Genomic DNA, 15,288 nt, shown 5'->3' with positions numbered 1-15,288 from the left:
ATGGGGGGTCTAGGGGGCCGGGCCCTCCTAAATTTTTACCGACCCCCTAAAATTTTCACGGTAGGCTTGCAAATAAACTATAACATATTGATGAACTATAATATGGTTGGATCGGGCCCCTCTAACTTCTACCGCCCCCCCCCTACATTTTTGGGCTGGCTACCGACCTGGTTCAGAGCACAAGGCAATCAAACCAAAAAAAAAAGAGTTTTAAAAAAAGTCATAAAATTTGTAAGCTTAAGTACATAGAAATTTTAAGTTTGTAGGGTATGTTTAATTATATGGGTTAAGTTTAGAGTTACCCCTCCGCTTTTTATAAAAATCAGGAAAATTTACAGGAGAAATGAGGTAAGAAATGATAATTTAAAGTTTTTATATGATGTTTAGGAATGTAAGTTCGACAGGAGAGTTATGTTTAATGCGAGAAAAGATATGTGGAAGTTAGTACTATTTGCCGGATGCGGAAGCATTCGCGGAAGGATTCAGCAGCATGGTAGTTGTAAAATAAGGCGAATATAGCGAACAGGTGTAACGGATGCTCAAAAGTAATGAAGAAAACCTTTTAAATTTTTGTGAAGCCCATGGAGTACTAAAGTTAAGTGAAATGTAACAATTTGTAATACTTTAAGCACTGTTTTTGTATGTTGCAAAGTCCAAGGGCACCTTCAGACTGGAGGGGCAACTCTAAACTTAAGCCAATTATATGAAAAATTTTACACTTTTTTTTCTGTAGGTTGGTCTACTTTACCTTGATCTGGAACTTTCAAATTTCAATCCAAATTTAACTATTCGCTGAACAAAACAATACGTTTATTCTAAAAATTATTAACGTGTAATAGTTTCGCCAACTATCCACTTGGCTTCATCAGACATTATTTCTTTTTAAAAAATAAAAAGTTTTACGAATTATTAATTGACAAAAGGCCCCACTCACTCGTGAGAGAAACGTGGTAAAACTGGGCCCTACAAAAGCTGTAATTGGTTGCTTCTAGTTCGCGCCATGTCATTTTGATTGAATGTTTAGACAAATGCTGGCAGTTTCGATACTAAGCTATTGATTACACATTATTACACGTCATTATTACAAGTTCATTTATAAATACCATACAATGTCCTCTGAATAACAACAATAACACATTTTATTTTGATTACGTTCGTTTTTGTTTTATGAATTATTAATTGACAACAGGTATTAGATTTTCCAACTTATTCGTGAGAGAAATGTAGCAACTCTGCGCCCTATAGAAACTGTAGTTGGTTGTTCACGTTCGCGCCATACCATTTTGACCGAATGTTTGGTTCGTGCCAACTATACCAATGGGAAACTACCCGAAGTAGACGATACATACATGTGCCTTCTCCTTTCGGATTGGTCAAGATCCCAGACGTAAGCTGTAGGTACGTACTGGCCCAGTGGCGCAATGGATAACGCGTCTGACTACGGATCAGAAGATTCCAGGTTCGAATCCTGGCTCGGTCGTGTAGTATTTTTGTTGTCACTCGAAATTGGCTATGAAGTCAGCTGTTGTGAAATATATTAAAATTTACTCACAATTGATGGATCACACTTCAATACGATATTCTCCAATTCAGGCGAATAAATGTTTCTATTAAATATTTCGAAATCTTGAATACCTATTAAAGTGTTACTGGTTAGTTCGAAGTAGTGAATTTATTGGAGTTTTAAACCCTTAAATATAATTGTATCATTTAATTAAGTAAACCAAAATTTAAGTAAGGGACTGTATAGGCGTTCTCATATTGTGGAATTAAAAAAAAAAAAAAAATCTTTCGTGAATACTCCCCCAAACCTACGATTTGGTGTACACAATCTTGTGTAATGAAAAGTTTTAATTGTATATATATATATATATATATATATATATATATATATATATATATATATATATATATATATATATATATATATATATATATATATATATTTCTAGTTTGCTGTTATCGCAAATAATATTAATGCTCAACTCTAAATATGATTACGTCTCTTGGGCTATTTTGAGGTAATTGAAAGAATTAATTTTTGAAATTGTAATTAAGAGGCCCTATCACGGCGAAATTAAAACATCGCTAATTTTACAGTAATTATGTGATATCTTCAAATAGATAAAAGATAATCGAAATGTGGAACAAGATCGCCCTAGACAATATTATTTTACATGAGATACCGCTATCACGACTCACTAATATGCATTCGATTTCCAACCATTTAGAAAATCGACTTTTATTTTCGCGTTTCTAAGTGGCTGTAAAAGGAAAACTACTAGGTGACTCAGGATAACGATACCACATGCAAAATAATATTGTCTAGGGCGATCTTGTTCTACATTTTGATTTTCTTTTATCTATTTGAAGATATCACATAATTAATGTAAAATTAACAGTGTTTTAATTTCGCAGTGGCAAATTGCCTGCACACTGGCACTATTACGCAGGCAGTACATTAGTGGTATCTATTAGAGGGACTGTTAACTATTAGGAGTTAGCGTTAGGGTTAGCATAAGCAGAGTGGATAAGCTCCTTGTTTACTACGCTATTGGTCTACGGTGTGGCAGGGACGAATCCAGGGGGGGGGGGCTACGATCGGGACAATCGCCTCCCCTAGAAGAGGAAACGTCCTTATTTTATGTATAAAGAAAACCCATCCCAGTGTTTGGAGCTCTTAAAAGTAGTTCTAAGTAGCAGTATTACAACTCACCACCCCCGCTCAGAAGTCCGTCCTGGATCCGCCCCTGCGGTGTGGGTTTATGTATTAAATAGTATGGTTGAATAAAAAAAATATAGCAATTTTAGTAACAGTTCTCACACTTCTACCTACCACAAAGGAGCTCTTTATGTTGTTTTATGAAATTCAATACGAGTTCACTATTATTTTTCTTTTCTATAAAGTTCTAATACTTTATAGGCTATATAGTCCTTCTAATATTTGAATGCATTACTTAGTGGTGATTTTTTTTCTTGGTTATTTTTCCATTTTAAATCACAACAATCACTAACGATATTATACCACAAAAATCAAGAAATGGGCTGTGTATTGACTTTTAGTGCTCTAATGTTCTGGCTACCCTGTAAAGTGATTTAAAAAAAAAAAAAAAAAACTCTTCTGAAAACTCATTCAACCAATATTCATAACAGCATATAAACACATCAACAGCGACTCTACGAAACAAATTCATGAAGTCGCCAGATATATACTACTACTACTACTACTACTACTACTACTACTACTACTAATAATAATAATAATAATAATAATAATATTAATAATAATAATAATAATAATAATAATAATAATAATAATGATTGATAGACCTTATTGCGCTATCGGGCGACTTCATAATCTGATGAGTAGTTTTAGTGAAATTGGAGAAAACTGTGAATTTCTTTGTGAATTCAGAAATTAACGCTATACGAAAACTATGACACTTATTGAAATGAAATTGATGCTAAAATATACTCTCATTGAACTCTTCATTTTGACACTAGTAAGCACTGACGGATCTATCCCGGCGCCAGGGGGCTAGGGCCCCTATTTTTTGAGTGACAACAATAATTTAAACTATTATTTTTAAAATATTTTTTAAAGTTTATAATAAACTCCTATAATATATAAATTATAGTCTGGGTTCTGCCTGTTCTCCCCTAGTTTTTACGTTCTGAATCTGCCTTTGCTAGTAAGATAACAATACATGTGATAGGAAATGATATACAGGGTGTTTGAAAACAATACCGACAACGCTTGGAGGGTGATTTCTGACACCAAGATAAGACAAAAAGTATAGACCAACCTGGATGCACAAATGCTTCCTGGGTGCGCTATCCAAAAATACATGTTTCAGAATCTTAATGTACTCACGCAACAATTTTTATAGAGGGAGTTTGGTTATGGGAATATAATTTGAAGTACTCACCAACTACCTCTATAAAAATTGTTGCGGAAGTACAGCAGAATTCTGAAACTTGGATATTTGGAAACTTGGGCACATACTAGTTGCTAAAGGTCACGTTTTCATGTTTTCGACAGTTTATAACTCGGAAAGGAAGCATTTGAGTAGCCAGGTTGGTCTAAACTCTTTTGTCTTGGTGTTGGGAATCACCTCCCAAACGTTGTCGGTGTTGTTTTGAAATAGCTCTGTATAGCCAAAAATTCTTTTTTTATCTCCTTAAATTTTAATTTCTGTTTTACTAAAATGCTGGTCAAAGATAATACGTTATTTCTGTCAATAGATCATATCGAATGAAACAAAAATAATGCGTTTGTGGTTAAATACTCATGTGTAGTTTTACAGTTAATCGCTATAAACCAACTTTTGTGGCACTAGAAAGAATGTCATTCATTGTCAAAATTGTTTACAGTTTTTTTTTTTTTAAATTTTGCTGTAAGAAATTGTTACATATGTGTATTTATATGCTGTACACTGGACATATGCAGCAATAATTCACTATTGACTATTGGTATCTATTTTTGTATGCTTTTTACTAATGGTACCACTAATACCCCTTTACATGCCTGCTATTTATAATGTACTACATCAAAATATGGTTATTTTACCTACTTATTTACCTAGATTTTTTATCTACAAAATTTATCTATTAATTCGAAATGGATCAACGATTTCTTCCTTGGAACTGTTACACAAGGGCGCCGATCCTGACGGGGGGGGGGGGGGGCAAAGCTCATGCGGGCCCACATGTATTTTTATGAATGTATTTTTATTGTTATATGTGTTGTTGTATGTATTTTTTTTTTTAATGAATGGGCCTCCCCAAAGTTACAGAGAAATTGGCGCCGTTGCTGTTACATGTAAAAGTTGTATAAATCTTTATAGACTGTTGCGTGCAAAGATCAAATGCTAAAACTTATTTATTTATTTATTAGACACACACACACGGGATGATTTTCATGCTTGTTTCTGAAGAATAAGATTCATACTGTCTACAAACTAGATCAGCCAGGTATCTTCTTCAGATTATTTGAGCGCAATGTACGATTTAAGTTTTTGTGTGTCATTAAGTCTTTATCTTCATTATTTCCAATTAGATCTTATATTACAGGCTATTCTTCGTGTTTTAGTGCCTGAAAATCCAATCTGTAGTAATGATTTTTGTATAAATGAAAAATAAAGCATCCAAATAAAGCATTATCAACGTTAAGAATAAAATGTTTGACGTAATGGAATTAGTTTTAATTAAATATATTTATCTCTAAACAGAAATGTGTTTATTCTGCAAGGGGAAAAATGTTAAAGATATTTGTTATTTTCTATACTCCAACTACCTAGCAAACTTTCGTTTATAAGATTTGAATTTGTTTATATTCGTGCATCTATGTATATTTTTCAAACAGTTTCATGTTATACAGAAGAAAAGGTCTCGGTTTGTTCCTAACGCTAACTCCTTATAGTTAACAGTTGCTCTAATAGATGTCGCTACTTGTATTGCCTGCATGATGGCGCCAGCGTGCAGGCAATTTGAAGACTTTTGAATTCTTCAGAATAGGGCAAGAAGCGTAACCATATTTAGAGTTGAACATTAATATTTGTGTAACAGCAAACTAGAAAAAAGTTATATCGCATCTTCTCGAGAAAGTGACACAAGTAAAAAAAAAAAAAAAAAAAGTCCAAGTTCATATCCCTCGCGAGAAAAGTGACATAACACGAAATTGGTCATTTTCGTTCTAATACACTCTGATTTTGGGATAATTTTAAAGCTATATTTACAGCACTTTTACACATAAAAGAAAAAAAAAATATATTGTGATTATAAAATAACTTAAAAACAAGTTACGAGTTATGTCATTTTTCTCGCGAGGGATACGAACTTGGATCTTTAGGTTTTTTGACTTGTGTCACCTTTCTCGAGAAGGTGCGATATGTAAACAATTAGAACTTTTAATTCCGCAAGATTCTATCTTATAGTGTACAGCAACTTAAAGCTTTGGGGGTAGTATTCATGAACGGTTTATTTATTTTTACTCTACGAGAAAACCTATACAGTTCCTTACTGAAATTTTGGTTTACTTAATTAAATCATACAATTATATTCAAGAGTTTAAAACTCCAATAAATTCACTACATTAAAATAACCAATAATATTTTAAAACGCAACTTTAAAGATTTCGAAATAGGTAATAGAAGCATTTATTGTTCTGTATAGGAGGATATTGTATTTAAGCGAATTCCATTAATTCTAAGTCTATTCAATATATTTCACAATCACAGACTTCGTAGTCAATTTTGTGCATCAACGAAAAAACTACACAACCCAGCCAGGATTCGAACCTGGAATCTTCTGATCCGTAGTCAGACGCGTTATCCATTGCGCCACTGGGCCAGGTCTTTAAACTACCCACGTGCGTGCGGTAATACGATTTCTGAGCGTGTACTGTGAAACGTTACGCCAATTCACACGAGCCATCCAGAGCAGCGTCGGGCATGCTGACTTCCGGTGTGGTGTTGGTTCATATTAGGGATGGCCAGAACCAGTTCCTGGTGGAACCGGTTTTCGGGTCTGAACGGATCCGGTTCTAGAAGACCCGGTTCCGGAACCGGTTTTTCGGATCCAGGTCTGGAACCGGTTCTTCGGATCCAGGTCTAGAACCGGTTCTTCGGATCCAGGTCTGGAACCGGTTCTTCGGATCCAGGTCTGGAACCGGTTCTTCAGATCCAGGTCTGGAACCGGTTCTGTTTTCAGAACCGGTTCCTCGCGGAACCGGTTCCGCTGGAACCGAAACTTTGTGACCATCCCTACGCTAAACCCGAGCTGCTGGCAAGCTGTGAACAGTATGCTAGATGAAATGGTGGAAGCGACAGGCAGGCGCCCAGGCGGCGGCAGCTTGTCTCATTTGGCTAAATAAACTGGGTAACTGGCAAACTCATTGGTTAAACAGGCAAACTGGCCAACTCATTTGGCTAAACACCCACTGGTGGACCAAAATTGTTTTTCTGGGGGCACAAACGGGTCTGGGCGGGGAAGGCACAAGCGCATGGTCCTCTTTGCATTATTTTTGAAGGTGAACTTTATGCCTCCTTTACGGGTCTTTGGGGGCTTTCGGATCCAGGTCTGGAACCGGTTCCTAAGATCCGGTTCTGGAACCGGGTTTTCGGATCCAGGTCTGGAACCGGTTCCTAAGATCCGGTTCTGGAACCGGGTTTTCGGATCCAGGTCCGGGACCGGTTCCAGAACCGGTTCTGAAAACCGGATCTCCGAGAACCGGTTCCACCGGAACCGGAAATTTGTGGCCATCCCTAGTTCATATTAATGCTCGCCCGCATATCGCTGTACCTGCAACGAAACCTATTGAAGCAGTTCCACAGGGATGTTTTTGATCATCCTAAAAGCTCACAGTTGGCGCTGAGCGACTACCACCTCTTCAGATACATGAAACAGTGGTCTGTGTCGGGTTTATGTCCGCGACTTTTTGGTTACAACTAATGCTGTTACTAAGTCATTCAGAGCAAACAATTTAATTATTTTCTACAAATAATCTATCTTATAACAATCTACGGTGCAATAGTCGACATGGCTACGGTTGCGACTTTCTTATTAATATCCACTTATTTATTTTATTTTATTTATTTATTTATTTATTTTTTTACCGTACCTTAAAGAAATAGTAAGGAAATAAACTTGACACAAGAAAGTAACACAAAGCGGTACAAATCTGATGTGAATAGTGTCTTTTATTGCATGATAACTTAATATGACTCTAAAAACCTGATTTAATACAAAGTAATTGAGTGCTATTATAAAATTTGACTTGACAGACACTATAACTAATGAAACAGCTTAGTTTAATTTTTTAAAATAATAAAACATTAATGCATGCCTCGTATAAGAATCAAAACCGGAATCCAATTGGAATTCTTTTGATATGGGTAACACAGAGGTTTCAGACCGATGCATTGGTATGAAAAAAAAAAAAAAAAAAAAAAAAAAAAAAAAAAAAAAAATGAAGAAGCCACTGTACATTCACCACGTGAGGTGATTTTTCACTCCAGTAGAAGAGAAACAAGCTGTTTTGATGTGTAAGCCCTTTGGTTCCCCGCAGGGTGGTTTTTAAGACAATTATCACCGGAACGGTTTCTCAATCTTTAGCCTTCGGGTCTAATGAGTCAGAGAGAACGTAACACAGCAGAGAGCTTTTACCATCATGTTCAATTCGGCTACCTGTTGTGTTGCTTTACATACCTAATGAACCGGTAGGTTGGTTCGTACGAAAGAATTTTTCCCATCACAAGTCCTTTGTTCAGGGTTTTCGTTCGAGGATTAACATTTACATGCAGTGCTGTAGGGAGGATAAGCCTATTGAACGCCTTCTACCAAGACACGACAAGTTGTTATATGAGGCTTTAGCACTACCAGTTTCGACTCATACACGACTGTATTTGTAACATACTTGACTCATACACTAGTGAATTGCATTTGTAATGTAGTTCGTATTGTTCATAAATCTGTTACACAATTTTTACGTCGATAGCCTCCCACATAGCACATGACGTCCCAAGGACGTTCCATTTTGTTCCCAATTATCCCATACAGTTCTCGGGACTATCGGGACAATGAGTAGATATCCCATGGACGTCCTGCATGAGACGTCCTAAAGGATTTCCACGTAGGATACCCACGGGACTTCCCGGATGGGACAGGAGATCCCAGGGAAATCCCACGCCGGACATACCTAGGACCACATTAGTCGGTATCAACGATTTACCAGTGGACATCCCTTTGAAGTCCCGTTGAATATCCCGTTTTCCGGATATTAACCGACATCTGGATATCCCGCGGAGGTTCTATTGATGTCCTTGGAGCAAATTCGGATGATCCTGGGATATCCCGTTGTCCATTGCGGATCAGTCTCGGACGTCCCGTGGACGTCCATGTACTATGTGGGCTGACTCTCGTGATCAACTTCGTTAATTGAACTCGAGCCGTTGTGGGTTCGAACCCTATAATTGAATACAGTGAGCATGAGCCCAGACAGGTTATTCATCGCAAGATTGAAAGAGCACAAACCTCACTGGCGTTGGTGAACTTGAGCTCGAGCGAAATCCGATTTCAAAATGGCCATCTCTAATAGAGAGACAAGCATTTACAAAAGACAAGTTCGCACACAAAGTTTTCGTGTTTTGCCGCTAGGGGACGGTAATAGCAAATATAACTTTTGCTAAGTGTAAGGGTAAGCAGTTATTTCGTGTTTTGGAATACGGAAGAACCTATTCGCTGTGACGGTGGAATGACAATTTCGAATAGAACTTCAGAAGATACGAGATCTGTCCAGAAAGAAAACGAACTTCCAAAAAATACGATCAATGAAACTGTCCTTGACTTCCTCCTTGCAGCACCCCAATGTGATATTCTTCTAAAGCATCTTAACGGTAATCGCATCATCCTGTCTTGTGTCATTGTAAAACTATGAGGCTGGAATCAGGGGTGCCCATCCCCCCAAAGCTGATGGCGCACTCCCCCCCAAAACTAATAATCTCTTCCCTCCTCAAAACTCAAGTCCTCTAAAAACGATTGCCCAGTGTAGCAGTAGTTTTTATAGTACTAGTAATTGTTATTTTTTTGTTGTTTTTATTTCCTGTAGTAGTATTATAGAATGCTTGTAGTAGTAGTAGGGGCAGTAGTAATTATAAAAATGGCATTACTTTTATCAGTAGTCTTGGTAGTGTACAATACTAAATATGTTCTATAAGGATATTGAAGGGTATAAAAACTTCTACACACTGTGTATGGCATAGGTATTCTTTTTTTACAATTAGTAGTATTATTTTTTTCTTTACAAAATATTGATGTAATTCCCTTGTACATGAAAAGTAAGACGCAAGTTACAAGTTATTGAGTTTGATACCAAAAGAAAATGTTATCCTCGAAATTAGCCTACAAAAAGAAGTAATATCCAACAAAAAACATTCCTGTAAAAGAGCCAAGTACGAGTGACCTTAAAAAGAATTGAAATCACAAAAATAGGCGCCAAGTTCTGGTGGACAACAGTTGCCTATGTTGTCTGTTGAAAATTATAAAGTAGTTTGACATAATTGTGAGCTAGTGGTAACAATACAGACAACAGCCAAGTTTCAAATCTAAATTTGAAAGTGATTCCTTGAGTGTTTGTAACTGTTGTTCACCAGAACTTGGCGCCATCCTTTCATATAGCAACTTGCGCGGTACTTCATTCATAGAGTTTCTAAGCAGGGGTAGGGGGATTCATTCTCGAGATTTAAAAAAAAAAAATCGCATCGTGTTCCAATGTTATTCTGACGACAGCAAAATTACTTATTCGACATCAGAGTGAAATTCTTTCCCAATTTTTTTATTCCCCCCAATTTTTTTCTCAATGGCGCAGCTTGCGCCATACATCCCCCCTGTGGGCGGCCCTGGTTGGAATGAAGTTGTGTTCCGTTTAGTGGTATTACGAAAGTAAAGATTTTGGAAGAGCAGTGTATGTGCATCAAATTTTTTTTCAAATGGGGGAATTCATTTATAGGAATTTTCATGAAGTCGCATTAAGTCTATGGGTAAAATGTACAAGCCGAACCCAGTGTTGTGAATGGTTTCAGCGTTTCAAAACAGGAGGAACATCCATCGAAGATTAGGCAAAACCCAGGCTTGTAACTAATCCTTTTAAAAATAACGATTAAATTAATTCGTAAAAAATTTGTTAATTTTTAATGTTATCAATTAAATTTTGCAGTAGTTAATTTTTAATTGGAAACCGTTAAAAAATCCGTAACGATTAAAAAATTAATCGTTAATTTTTCTCGAAAACAATTGAAATGTATATGATCCTTTTTTATATTTTGATAATTCGTTTTGTAGTGCACTTGTTTTTTGTGTAATTTATAACAATTCATCTTTATGCTGCACCTTTTCCACATTTAATTTATATTTTATAATTGTGATATTCTTATCGGAAACAGACAATTTTAGTTCATTTGTGCAAACCATTATTTCGTACTTTCGTAGTTTTACTGCATATTTTAAATCAATTCTCATTTTATAATCAATTTCTATTTTAAACAACTTCAGCAATCAGGTCGACATAGCTCTAAAGCTGCGACCGCAGGTCGTATTTGACCCATTATTTTGGGTCTACTGCAAGAGGACTTTCACTCTGTAGGTCAAGGTAGAGACCTGCACGGGCCGAATTTTTCGGCCCGAGCCCAATCCAGCCCTAACGTACCTAGGCCCGGCCCAGCCCGGGCCCGAAAAGTTTTGGAAATTTTCGGCCCGAGCCCGGCCCGGCCCGGCCCGATAAGTTTTTTAAAATTCTTGGCCCAAGCCCGGCCCGGGCCCGATAAATTTTAAAAGTTTTTGGCCCGACCCCGGCCCGATATTTTTTTTTTTAATTAGGTCGAGCCCCAATCTTTCTCAAAATTTAGTACTAAATTTGACCTAACCTCAGAAACAATTTCTAAACTCTGGTTTACAACCTGACGCTTGCCTCCCGAATGGTACCACTGCCTCCTAGAACTTTCCATGTCATCGAGACAACAAAAACTCCATTCCCTGTAACAAAAATCTAACTTAATTGATTTCTAGCATAAAGTGAAGATGGCAATATTGTTTAGCGACAGGCAAAACATTCCCACCCCTTCTTGTTATATATTGAGTTCAGTGAAGGTCAAGGTCAGAACTCAATTTACCGCATAATGCCTGCAATCCTCTATAGTGAAAGTGGAGCCGCTAAGCAACACAAACTGTAAATAGCTATTGCATTCTTTGTAACATTTTTCACGGACACACTTCTTCAACGTTTGGCTTTATTCCAATTATCGTTTAAGGAAAGCCAATAATTACTAAAGAATTGCAATTGATCGGCCCCAGCCCAGCTCGACCTGAAGAGAAATCAGTGTCGGCCAGCCCAAGCCCGGCCCGGCCCAAAGAAATAACAGTGTTGGCCCGCCCAAGCCCGGCCCGGCCCAAAGAAATAACAGAGTCGGCCCGCGGGCTGGGCCGGGCCTCGGGCCAGGCCCGGCCCGTGCAGGTCTCTAGGTCAAGGGTGTCAACGCATCGACAGGGAACTCCTGAGAGGCACAGACCAGGTCCGTATTTATATATTGTGCGCCCCTGTGCTCTAAATAATTTGCCGCTCCTCGCACAAAATTTGCCGCCCCCCTTCCCCGAAAACGACCTAGAAATAGAATTAGAGAATTAGAGTTGAATTTATAGTTTTTGGGGTCGTTGAGATGAATAGTGACAGTTTTAAAACAATTCAATTTCAAGGTCATACTTCACTCCCCGGGTGGGGGGCGAGATTTTAAAAGTAATCGAAAACGACATATATATTAGTGTTGAATTCATAGTTTCCGAGATCGCTGAGTTTAATGGTATCAATTTTCATGATGTTCAAGTTCTTCTTCACCCTTTGGAGTGGGGGTGGGAGAGGATGACTTTTTAAAAATAATCAGATAAGCTAGCTAATTAGTAACTACTGTAATTAGAGCGAATTAAACACATGAAAATATTTTCTCGCGCTTGCGTGGGACTCTGCGGGTTGCTAGTTTCAAATATTACTTTATTGTGTATTAAAAAAAAAAAAAAAATACCGCCTTGTGCTCGAGCACAGTGTGCTGAAAAGTATCCTCTGGCGGCCTATATCATACAGTCTGCATCTATCTGTTCTTATTTTATAGTTTCTTCTAGCAGGCTAATGAACAAATAAGTACATAGAACGCCAATGATTTCTGAAATCAAAAGTAGCTCTCAAAGCTAAAAAGATTGGTCAACCCCTGCTGTAGTGGATGGTAGGAGAAACGCATTTAGTTCGTGCAGATGTTAAACTCAAAAGGGATGAGAAAGAATGATAGCCATCAAGGATCAAACCCACGTTCACCTATTACGAAAGAAATATCTTGACAAATCCTGGCAACTCATCTATCATCTACCGAGGAGCTTTTAAAACCAGCGCTAGCGACCATCCACTGCATGGATCAGATAAGCTTCAACGAATTAAGTTGTTGTCAGAAGGGAAAGGTTAAAAAGAAGGGAAAAATCTACTTCTTGAAGAATGTCGGTGCGATAATCGTTTTAACCTTGTCCTCTAAGAGCGAATGCACCTCATTGGAGGAAGTTGGGTGGAGCCTTTTCCACTTCTCACAGTATTAAGAATAACGCAGACTGTCACAAAAAAAAAAAAAAAAAAAAAAAAAAAAAAAAAAAAAGAAAATGAAAATGAATAAATAAAAGAAGCCCAAAGTTGTTTGCAATTTAATTCGAAGCCAAATCGATGACTTACGGTAGCCAATCAAAATCATTCAATGGAGGTATCCACCGCAAAGTTCTTGCGTGCAGGGTCTTCAATTATTTTATCTATTAATCTTTGTTATTAAAATTTGTCGTCTCAATTCATAGACGGCTGAAATTACATCGCTTTGTAACTAGGAATGAGCGAAAAATGTTTATTGCTACGAAAAACATATGTGAACCACGCACGAAGTATTTAAAGAACTTGCCGTTTTTATTTTCTTTCTATTGTCTATCCGTATCAAATTTTATAGTCATCGTCTGATCATCTAATATATATAAAACGGCTGTGTTAACACAATGACTCTGTGTTATTCTGGCTGTATTAAATTTTGACACCTTGCGTGTAGTTACTTCATCCTATTTTGGAGTACAAGGAAAATGTTCCGTGTAATATGGGTTTCTGTCACCATGGCATGGCGCGTCTTCAGATTGCAGATCGAGGAGAAGGCCTTTATGTATAATGGTCAGCTGCAAACACACGTATTGAATAAACAGTTTCGGACAGACGACATGGACTTTGCAACATCCGAAAACATTAGCCTATAGTAATGAGTACAAATTTATCACATCGTGACGTTCATAAATAAACGAGATCAAACTCGAGATCTCACATGCAGAAACTGTTGTAGTTGTGTTCAGAATTGTTTAAGGTCTTTAAATGACATTTTCTGAACAATTTCCTCGTCAAGTTATCTGTCCGCACTAGGGATGGCCAAAATATCCGGATAACGGATATCCGGATAAGAAATTATCCGGTATCCGTTTTTGAGGAAACGGATAATCCGGATAACGGATAATATCCGGATGACGGATAACGGATAATATCCGGATGACGGATAATATCCGGATGACGGATAACGGATAATATCCGGATGACGGATAATATCCGGATAACGGATAATATCCGGATGACGGATATCGGATAATATCCGGATGACGGATAACGGATAATATCCGGATGACGGATAATATCCGGATAACGGATAATATCCGGATGACGGATAACGGATAATATCCGGATGACGGATAATATCCGGATGACGGATAACGGATAATATCCGGATGACGGATAATATCCGGATAACGGATAATATTCGGATAACGGATAATATCCGAATGAAGGATAACGGATAATATCCGGATAACGGATAATATCCGAATTACGGATAATATTCGGATGACAAATAATATTCGCATAATGGATAAAAAATAATATCCGGATAAAGGATAATGTCCAGATGATATATAATATTCGGATAACGGATAATATTCGGATGTCAAATAACGAATTATGTCCCGATAATGAATTATATCTAACTTACGGATAACGGAGAATATTTGCGTGAAGAATATCAAGACAATTATTGAGTATCTGGAAATTAATTATTGCTGACTATAAAATAATTGTGAGATTGCCTTGTTCGGGTTTTTACAATTGGTTTTAAATACAATTTGTTTATTACAAAAAAATATAGGATAATAAGTTTCAGAATATTATATATATATTGTGCGTGTTTGCATTTTAAACGCTTAAAATAGGGATGGGCACGAGTCGAGCCAAAGGTAATTTTCTCGAGTCGAGTTCCGAGCCGAGTCGCTGTTTAGAGATCGAGTTTCGAGTCGAGTTGAGTTTGATAAATGGCCCGCTGGTTCAGCTCGTTTTAGCTCGTATAGAAATCATTACCTCATTAGACTAGGAAGCAAAGCCATGAGATTTGTAAGCAGTAATGTGGAATATTTTTAGTGCTGCTCGCGAGATGGGACACTGCTCGTATCGTCTCGATAACGAGACGACAATAGATATTTATAACGAGACAGCTTCAAATATGGTAAGCATCAATATAAGTATATACTGTACTTCTCACCATCAAGGCTCAGACCTGCACGGTCTAAGTTTTAAGACCAAGCAGAAGCCCACTCCGGGAAGTGATGTTAACCGGCTCAACTCGGTTCAACTGAGTGAACAGCTCGAGCCGGCTCGTTGGGATAAGACATCGGCTCGGCTCAACTTAACGGACG

The 15,288-nt window shown here is 37.4% G+C and overlaps 1 protein-coding gene and 2 non-coding genes across 3 annotated transcripts in view; 2 read left to right on the top strand and 1 right to left on the bottom strand.

Moving 5' to 3' along the window:
• Window positions 1-15,288, top strand: part of AspRS-m (aspartyl-tRNA synthetase, mitochondrial) — a 221,311-nt gene that overhangs the window by 129,077 nt on the left and 76,946 nt on the right. The window lies entirely within an intron of this gene.
• On the top strand, window positions 1,408-1,480 carry TRNAR-ACG (transfer RNA arginine (anticodon ACG)). Its single transcript has one exon. It is a non-coding gene; the product is annotated as a tRNA-Arg (tRNA).
• TRNAR-ACG (transfer RNA arginine (anticodon ACG)) lies at window positions 6,279-6,351 on the bottom strand. Its single transcript has one exon. It is a non-coding gene; the product is annotated as a tRNA-Arg (tRNA).

The sequence above is a fragment of the Thermobia domestica genome, chromosome 7 (genome assembly GCF_964235325.1).
Source record: "Thermobia domestica chromosome 7, izTheDome1.hap1.1, whole genome shotgun sequence".
In the NCBI taxonomy this organism is placed as follows: domain Eukaryota; kingdom Metazoa; phylum Arthropoda; class Insecta; order Zygentoma; family Lepismatidae; genus Thermobia; species Thermobia domestica.
This window is presented reverse-complemented; position numbering and strand designations above follow the sequence as displayed.